Genomic DNA, 9285 nt, shown 5'->3' on the forward strand with positions numbered 1-9285 from the left:
AGGCCGGTCCTCGCCCACAGGCAACCTGCCAACCTGAAACATATTCTCACCAGTAACTGCACACCGCACCATAGTAACTCTAGCTCAAGAACCGATCCATGCAACAAACCTCGATGCCAACTCTGCCCACATATCTACACCAGCGATACCATCACAGGACCTAACCAGATCAGCCACACCATCACCGGTTCATTCACCTGCACGTCCACCAATGTAATATACGCCATCATATGGCAGCAATGCCCCTCTGCTAAGTACATCGGCGAAACTGGACAGTCGCTACGGAAAAAGATAAACGGAGACAAATCAGATATTAGGAATGGCAATATACAAAAACCTGTAGGAGAACACTTCAACCTCCCTGGCCACACTATAGCAGACCTTAAGGTGGCCATCCTGCAGCAAAAAAACTTCAGGACCAGACTTCAAAGAGAAACTGCTGAGCTTCAGTTCATCTGCAAATTTGACACCATCAGCTCAGGATTAAACAAAGACTGTGAATGGCTTGCCAACTACAAAACCAGTTTCTCCTCCCTTGGTTTTCACACCTCAACTGCTAGAGCAGGGCTTCATCCTCCCTGATTGAACTAACCTCATTATCTCTAGCTTGCCTGCATATATATACCTGCCCCTGGAAATTTCCACTACATGCATCTGACGAAGTGGGTATTCACCCATGAAAGCTCATGCTCCAAAACGTCTGTTAGTCTATAAGGTGCCACAGGATTCTTTGCTGCTTTTACAGATCCAGACTAACACGGCTACCCCTCTGATACTTTCAGGATATGTTTTGGTTCTGAGAGGTGAAAGGCTGCTCTGTGTGTGATGTTATGGAGTGACGTAGCAAAGGTTGATTGCAGAGGTGATGCATGTGCCACAAAAGTTGTGGGGTCCCTCCCCTAGCTCTGGCCCCAGAGTCCAGAATTTACATAAACCCACCCGCTGACCTGTGACTAAGAATCAGGTTGCAGAGGTATTTCGTGTCCCACAGCTGACTTCCCACAGTCCAATCTGCAAAATTTTCTTGTTGTCTGAGCGGAAAGAAGCATTTTCCCCAACTACGGAGTTGTTTAAAACTTTCAGTGTGGAAATGAGATCAAAGCCCAGTAGCTTATGTATGTCTAAAAATTGCATTTAGTCATTAATCATTTTTTATCTGTAGTATTGATCCAAATATGAATTAGAATGATAAAAAACTCTATTTTTAAACTAGAGAGATACAAAGGACATAAAATGTGCATTTAAACATTTCACAAAAAAAGCATGCTGCTAAATACAAATATTCCTTTTCAATCTCTCTTATTTCACTATCCTTTGGAACCCATGTCCCTTGCCTAACGAGAGTTATGTAGGTTCGGATGAGTCCCGAAATCATGAACTGCTAAGTTCCGTTCTACTGTCTTTGATTCATATCACCAGAATAACTGTACTTTATTACCAATGCCCTAATAAGAAAGAGACCGGGGATCCCACAGCAGCTGAAAAAACCCTTTGGACATGCACCCCCATCATGCAATGCGGGGTGGGTGTGAGCATGCATATCAGCAACAAAAGGCCTTTACAACAGATCACCAACAGATGTCAGGGTAAAGTTCATTCTCACCTTGCTTACATCCTCCCCCTAGCCAAGAATTGGTGGTCCTGATAAATCACACTCCCTGTTATACCAACACATTGGTATTGAATGCGAAGTTATGGCTAGCAAAAGTAGCCACCCATCTCTGCCTTGTAGCATCCAGCTTAGCCCTTGTTAACACATAAGTCAGTGGATTGTTCTCTGTCCACACCTGAAACTGAGCACCACACAAGTAGTCTCGAAATTTCTCAGTGATGGCCCATTTCAAGACCAAGAACTGCTGCTGGTGGTGGGATAGCGAGTTTCGCTATCAGACAGTCCTCAGCTGGCAATGCCTACGGATTTAGATTTCCTTCCACTTCCTGGTACGGGACTGCTCCCAGACCCTCCAAAATGGCATCAGCATGCAGGATAAACGGCTTGTTTGGGTTAACAAGGACTTGGACTGGCACATGAATCAGGCAAATTATTATTTCCCGTAAAGCTCTGTCACTTCTCTCATCCCACCATGTCCCAAATGGAGAAGAGAGGAGCCCCTCCCATGTCCCAGTCCAGGAACACCAGAGTGTGGTGTGGTTGTGACTCAGCCCAGGTCTGCTAGTGCTGCAAAGAGGAAGGTTTCCTTCCTCAGTCCAGGTCAACTGGAATTGTTGTTGCAGTGGGGAAAAGATGTCTTTCATCTGGTTCTTAGATGCTTTGGTGAAAGGGGACAGGCAGAGGCTTTTTTCTTCCCTCTGCAGCTCAAATTGCACACTTCTTCTCTGCTTTTTGCTCTAGCTTGACTTCTCTCTTGCATCTCAATTTTCTCTTTCCTGGCCTCATTCCAGAGCATTCACAGCCCAATTCTCTATCCTAACCCTGAGCTCTCTACTGCACCCTGAATGTCTCATTCTAACCCCACCCCACAGTCTGCACCCCCAGAGCCAGTGCCTTCATCCCTCTGCATTCCAACTCTCTGTCCCATGTAGCCTGATATAGGGTGTACCAATAATATTAATTTGGATAATTTGATGAAAATTTAATTGATTAGCTTACATGTTATTTAATTTAATTGAGTTACAAAGTTACATTTGCATTACTGCTATTCAAAAGATACATATGGCATTATATACAACAAAGTTTTGGTTAATATACTCACAGCCTTCCTTGATAACCTGGTGGTAAGAAACACAGGACCAGCCTTGCAGTTCAGGTTTCTCAATTCTTAAGTGAAAGATGCAGTGCTTAGGGAAAGCTAGTGTTACTTAGGGTTTACTTGAATATGTTAAACTTAAAATCAAAACCTAATAAACAAAGACTAAAAACATAGGGAAACCGAACTTAGCCTAGTTCCCTTGAAACTTAAAGTTTCAGAACAAGTACAGCCTACTGCTAGTACACAGAGAGAGAGTGGAGGATGTAAGTCACAATGATAGAGCAAAGTGCTCTAGCGAGGTGACTTACCTCTTTTATAGGGCACAAGGGCCGGAAATCCTTCCTCCTATGCCCAAATTTCATTCCTCACCCACAAAACATTAGGGTACATTTACTTCATAGACTAGTATGTTTGTGCTTGTTGATGACATGTACATATGCACATAAGTTAGCTTGTAGTGTACCTGTTAAATCTGTGGGTACAACACTGAATAAAACTCTATGCCATTCTCCATTGTCAATTGGTCTAAGTAAAGGTCTTGGACAGGCATGGGTACTTATCTCTTTAAGTAACATGAGAAAGGTCGATTTTCCTCTCTGAGTAAAAGGTCACAATATAGATATGCTAACTTTGCCTTAGCTTAACATACAGGATATGGCCTCTAGGTTCTCGTAAGTCATGTGTCTCAGTCTCCTAATCATTTTTATTGCCCTCTTCTGGACTCTCTCCAGTTTGTCCACATCCCTTCTCATGTGGGTCCCAACCCCAAAAGTACTCACATTTTACCCCATTGACCCCAAAATGCCAGCTTTTAATATGTAAATAGGGTGCTGCCATGGTCAAGTCACTCCCGAGCTCTCCAGCGGAGCCTGCTGGCACAGAACAAGGTGAAAATTAGCCAGGATGTCACTCAGTCAAATCCCTGTGCTCCCCGCAGGTGATATCGGAAGGCTCCAAGATGGATCATTTCCCTTTCTCTCATCAGCTTCAGGCCCCAGGGTTACAAATGCACAAACCAGTTGGGATTCTCCCCTGGCCTCAGGGTGTGGGGCTGCTCTGAGGGGATGGACTTGCACACTTGTGATATTAGTGCAAAGATACAATTTCAATTTCTCTTAGAGAAATTGGAGGGCAATTTATATTTGGTACAAATCTTATTTAGTGAAAGGAAAGCTGCAGTGACAGCCAGGTTACTGGGGTGCAAAACACCTTCCTCCTGGGAGAAACAAGAAGTTAGAATTAGAAATTTACATCGTTTGTTCCAGTGTTGGTACAGGTTTAATTTTGCTTCTGTGTAGGTTTGTTTCAGGCTGTGACCATTTTGGTTTATTGGGTTGTTTTGTTTTTTTTAGTTGGAATGGAGCTTTTTATTGACATTTGCTGGATTCAAATGGCTGACTTGCAACACCAGTTTTGACATAGTTCTGCATATTTTATTACAATTTGACCAGTATTCAAGGATTCAATTCCTTTATAGGAGGTTTTAGAGGTCATGCATATTTATTTGATGTTATTTTATCATTCTACTGTAGCACACTTTTTTGATAAAATGTTGAAATTATTAATTTACAGCATTTGCTAGTTTTTATTTTTACAAACAAAGTTTTTCTTAATGTTTGGGTTTTAAATTAAGTCTTGTTTTTGGTTTCAATTTTTCATTTAGGTTTTGGTTACTGATGGGATCTTTAAGAGAACTTTGGATTCAGTACTAAAATTTGGACAGATTTAGAATATTTTAAGTAAACCGTGTTTACTATTTTATTTTAATAAAGTTTGTATTGCTGTAAACCCTAGCCGGGGGGAGAGGAGATGAGCCTGGCCTTTAACTGAGAAGGAACAGAGGCATGGCCCCCGTGAAGGGTGAGGCCAGGTGATGGGGGGCACAGCTCCCCAATTTTTTTTGTCTAGCCCATCTCAGGCCTGGTCTACACTACGCTGTTAAACTGATTTTAACAGCGTTAAATCGATTTAGCGCTGCACCCGTCCACACTACACTGCTCTTTATATCAATTTAAAGGGCTCTTTAAATCGATTTCTGTACTCCTACAAAACTAGAGGAGTAACGCTAAAATCGATATTACTATATCTGATTAGGATTAGTGTGGCCACGTCCAGACTAGGAATTAAAATCGATTTTAGATACGCAACTTCAGCTACGGGAATAACGTAGCTGAAGTCGAATTTCTAAAATCGAGATACTCACCAGTCTGGACGGGGCGCCATCGATGTCCGCGGCTCTCCGCGTCGATTCCGGAACTCCGTTCGGATTGATGGAGTTCCGGAATCGATGTAAGCGCGCTCGGGGATCGATACACCGCGTCCAGACTAGACGCGATATATCGATCCCCGAGCAATCGATTTTAACCCGCCGATGCCGCGGGTTAGTCTGGACGAGGGCTTAGTGTGGACGCAAATCAACGTTATTGGCCTCATTATTTTACAGTAGCTACCCACAGTGCACCGCTCCAGAAATTGACGCTAGCCTCGGACCATGGACGCACACCACCGAATTCGTGTGCCTAGTGTGGACGCTCACAATCGACTTTATAATATCTGTTTTATAAAATCGGTTTAAGCTAATTCAAATTTATCCTGTAGTGTAGATGTAGCCTCAGTCCCCCACTAAAGGAGAAGAGTCTGACGCCACCCCTGCAGGTCACTGAGTGTCACTGCTGCTCCATGGGAAACATGCTCTGTGCCTTACCCAGATTGGTGGGAAACACACTCTGTGCATTAGCGTGACTGGTCCGTGGGTGTCACTGCTTGTAGAGGGCAGACACATGCTGCGCATTACGCCATCTGACCAGTGGGTGTCACTGCTGCTCCAAGGGAAACATACTCTGTGTGTTACCCTGATTGGCCACTTGGTGTCACTGCTGCGCCAAGCAAAACACCTTCTGTGCATTACTCTGCCCACTGGGTGTCACTGCTGCGCCAAGGGAGACATAAGAACGGCCAGACTGGTTCAGACGCAAAGTCCATCTAGCCCAGTATCCTCCTGTCTTCTGACAGTGGCCAGTGCCAGGTGCCCCAGAAGGAATGAACAGAGCAGGGAATCATCAAGCGATCCATCCCCTGTTGCCCATTCCCAGCTTCTGACAAACAGAGGCTACAGGCACCATCCCTGCCCACCCTGGCTAATAGTCCTTGATGGATCTATCCACCATAAACTTATCTAGTTCTTTTTTGAACCCTGTTATATTCTTGCCCTTCACAACATCCTCTTGCAAGGAGTTCCACAGGTTAACTATGCAACTACCTTGAGTTTACCCCCCCTCCCCTGGCCAGGTTGTATATGGAAAAGAGGATGAGGATGAGGAGAGCCATGATGTGTCTGTCACTGGCTGGTGCCTCAGTTTCCTCTAGGCAGCAGTGCTGCAGGCTCCTTTGGTCTGTGCCCATGCAACTGTGTCTGGGGAAGGAGGAGTAGAGGCTCATTCTTCCCAGCCCCACCCCCCACCCCCAGCAGCTGGGGAATCCAGGCCAAATTTAATCCTGGTAGCTGGGCTGGGATTAGCCTGGGCTGGGGTAGGGCTGGGGAGGAATTGGGAGGGAGACAGACGCACCTGCTGTGAGGGAAGATCCTCCCATTCCCTGCCAACCCCATTCACTCCTTGCAGCACAGCGCCCCCTAGCATTTCTTTCTCTGTCATGGGAGCTGTCTGCTGCTTGCTTCTCCCTTAGCATCATCTCTCCCCATCAAACACCATGTGGGCCAGAGGAAACGTGTAGTAGGAAGCACAAGGGCCAAGCTTGTGAACATCAGGTGCAGCAGCAAGAATCCCAACTATCAGGGTAGCAAGTTCTAGAGCCCTATCCCATTGTGGCCATCCCTGCCAAAGACCTGGCTCTAGGAGGTGTGAGTCACCCAGCAGGAGGGGAAAGATTCACTCTTACACAGCTGGAGACAGGGGAGTTGAGCTCTGGGGCATTACCACAAGCATGGGTGGGTGGCAAGTTTGTAGAAATTTTGGTGGTGCCCAGAACCCGCCCCCAAACTCCACCTCCACCTGCCTAAGGCTCTGGGAGGGGGTTTTGGGGGGGATTAGGGTGCAGGATTCAGGCTTTAGGATGGAGTTTGGGTGCTGGGTGCAGGCTCCGGCAGGGTTGTAGGAAGGGGTGAGAGGTGCAGGCTCTGGGGGTGGGAAGGAGTGCACCCTCTGGGAGGGAGCGTAGGGCTGAGGATGAGGGATTCATGATGCAGAAGGGGGCTCAGGACTGGGGCAGAGTATGAGGGTTCAGAGGGAGCTCAGGGTTGGGGGTGTTGGAGAGGCTGAGGGCAGCCTGCACTAGGACTCTGGGGCAGCAGTTCTGCCCAGAATCCCTCTACTCCAGCAGCAGGAGCAGGCAGGGGACAGGCCCATGCTGCTTTTTTTCAGGCAGGGATGCACCACAGCAGAGGGGAGGGGTGCCAGGCAGGGGCCAGGGGAAGAGACTCAACTCCAAATATTGCTGGAGCAGGGCCCCCAGCCCTAAATGTTCCTGGAGCACGAGCACCACAAATGTATATAACCTGCCGCCTATGACCACAAGCCAACACAAGGTCCCACTGAGATTTGAACTCAGATTACAGGATTCAGAGTCCTGAGTGCTGCCCATTACACCATGGGAGCAGCTTGTGGTGCCTTCTCTGCACATCGGTGACCCTCATGGGGCTGCTTGAGTAAGGGGGCTCTTGGCCCTTTACTAAAACTTAGTGTGTGTGTGTTTTGGGGGGGTTGGTTGGCTAGTTCCCAGCACCAAAGGAAGGGGGAAGGATCAATGAGAAATCAGGGCCCTGAGACTGACAGTCCCCAGGGACAATGGGGAGAGGCCAAAGCTCCAAGTTAGCTGCACTGACAGGCCAGGCAGTGTAATGAGGGAGTCACCAGGCCAGGGAGTCCCATCCTCCATGTGAGCTGGAACTGCCTGGGTGAGAGTGGGGCAGAGCTAAGGAGAGAGCAGGAGCCCGAGAAGAGCCGGGGAGCAGAGCTGTGCAGGTGTAGTGCCAGAAACTGCTGCATGTAGGAATTTGCAACCTGTAGCAGTTACTGATACCTGAGATTGTTCTTATTTGCTGACTTGTCCTAGGTAGCTAAAACTTGACAGTGGTTTCTCTAGCAAAGGCCAGTCCCTGGCCCCTTGGTCCAGACATCCTCCTTCATATCAGGCTAGGATGACCAGATATCAAAGATGAAATATTGGGATGTGGGGGGTGGAGCAAAAAAAAAAAAGCCAGAGGGCCCCCCTGCCGCCAAGCGGAAGTGGCATAACCCCATCTCCAACCAATTCTTGGCTCCAACCTCTACTACACCCCCAGCTTCCCCATCCTCTCACTCCTGGGCCCAGCCTGGGCTCCAAGCTCTGCAGCCGAGCCATGATCCGGGCCCCTCCTGCAGCTCCCGGGCAAGGGGTGAACCAGGCAGCTCCTGGCAGGAGCGTGTCCGCCCCACTTTTGTCTCCGCCCCTCGCCCACCTGGGCCCTGCCTGCTCCGTGCTGCCCCCACCCCAATGAGCTGGCTGGAGCAGCTTCTGCGCTGCGCTCCTGGCCATGGCCATGGCCAGTGTGCAGCCCTGCGGGGGAGGGGCGCTGCCTTCCCTCCCCAGGTCTGCAAGGGGAATGTAAAGCGGCCGTTCCTGTGGGAGTAAGGCGCTGCCATCCCTCCCTAGCTCTGCCAGAGGACTGGGCAGCAGCAGTATAAGCAGGGTCAGGGCGCGTGATTGTTTCCCCGGCTCTGCGAGGGGACTAGAGAGCGGCCGTTCCTGGGCGTGTGGTGTGCTAGGTTCCTTCCTAGCTCTGCGACGGGAGTGGGGAGCGGCCGTTACTCTGGGGGTGGGGCGCTGGCTTCCATCCCCAGCTCTGCCAGGGGCCTGGGGAGCGGCTCTTCTTGTGGGATTAGGGTGCTGCCTACTCTCCATAGCTCTGCGAGACCACTGGGGAACGGCCCTTCCTGCGGGATTAGGGCGCTGCCTTCTCTCCCTAGCTCTGCGAGACCACTGGGGATCGGCCCTTCCTGTGGGATGAGGGTGCTACCTACTCTCCCTAGCTCTGCGAGACTACTGGGGAGCGGCCCTTCCTGCGGGATTAGGGCGCTGCCATCTCTCTTCAGCTCTGCGAGACAGCTAGGGAGCGGCCCTTCCTGCGGGATTAGGGTGCTGCCTCCTCTCCCCAGCTCTGCGACACCACTGGGGAGCAGCCCTTCCTGCGGGATTAGGCCGCTGCCTCCTCTCCCCAGCTCTGCGAGACCACTGTTGAGATTGACCTTCCCGCGGGATTGGGGCGCTGCCTCCTCTCTCTAGCTCTGCCAGACCGCCGGGGTGCGGCCCTTCCTGCGGGATTAGGGCGCTGCCTTCTCTCCCTAGCTCTGCGAGACCACTGGGGAGCGGCCCTTCCTGCGGGATTAGGGCGCTGCCTTCTCTCCCTAGCTCTGCGAGACCACTGGGGAGTGGCCGTTCCAGCGGGGGCGGGGCGCTGGATTCTCTCCCTAGCTCTGCGAGACCACTGGGGAGCGGCCCTTCCTGCGGGATTAGGGCGCCGCCGTCTCTCCCTAGCTCTGCGAGACCACTGGGGAGCGGCCCTTCCTGTGGGATTAGG

General features: G+C 49.8%; 1 non-coding gene across 1 annotated transcript; it reads right to left on the reverse strand.

Annotated features, from left to right (window-relative positions):
* Window positions 1-7252: 7252 nt before the first annotated feature.
* Window positions 7253-7324, reverse strand: TRNAQ-CUG (transfer RNA glutamine (anticodon CUG)). Its single transcript has one exon. It is a non-coding gene; the product is annotated as a tRNA-Gln (tRNA).
* Window positions 7325-9285: the final 1961 nt, after the last annotated feature.

Source organism: Gopherus flavomarginatus, unplaced genomic scaffold (assembly GCF_025201925.1).
Source record: "Gopherus flavomarginatus isolate rGopFla2 unplaced genomic scaffold, rGopFla2.mat.asm mat_scaffold_2024_arrow_ctg1, whole genome shotgun sequence".
In the NCBI taxonomy this organism is placed as follows: domain Eukaryota; kingdom Metazoa; phylum Chordata; order Testudines; family Testudinidae; genus Gopherus; species Gopherus flavomarginatus.